Genomic DNA, 527 nt, shown 5'->3' with positions numbered 1-527 from the left:
ACAGGCACAGCTGTAAGATGCATTACGGATGTATAGCAATTGGAAGGGCAAGACTCAATTGAAATAATAACGTGTGACGTTTGGAGTAAAGGGAAATGAAAGTGTCGCCTCTGGAGTTTGCAAATAACCACTATACCGATAGGTAAATGGACAGAAAAAATTTACAGTCAATAAATGCCTTAGAACAACCAGTCACTCATCTGGAAAGGCCTTGAAATCAATGTTACCAACTGGGGACTATGTGTGATCCAGTGATAATAAAAAGATTCAAAGGAGGTCTGCAACGAAATAATTTTACTCAACACTTTGCAAGTGAATCAGTGGAGGCAAAGATGCGTCTCATTTACTTGACAATTTATGCACCACATTGCAGAAATCACAATTGTATTCGTCTTTGCTTAGGAAAAATGACTAAATTGTGGGTGTGAATTCCCCATGAAGGGGAATTCACACCCACAATTTGTAACTTCTAAGAAGAAGAAAGTTTAGAAATATTACTTTATTTGTGTGTAATATGTATGGTTAAA

The sequence above is a fragment of the Octopus bimaculoides genome, chromosome 20 (assembly GCF_001194135.2).
Source record: "Octopus bimaculoides isolate UCB-OBI-ISO-001 chromosome 20, ASM119413v2, whole genome shotgun sequence".
NCBI classification, from domain to species: Eukaryota; Metazoa; Mollusca; class Cephalopoda; order Octopoda; family Octopodidae; genus Octopus; species Octopus bimaculoides.
This window is presented reverse-complemented; position numbering follows the sequence as displayed.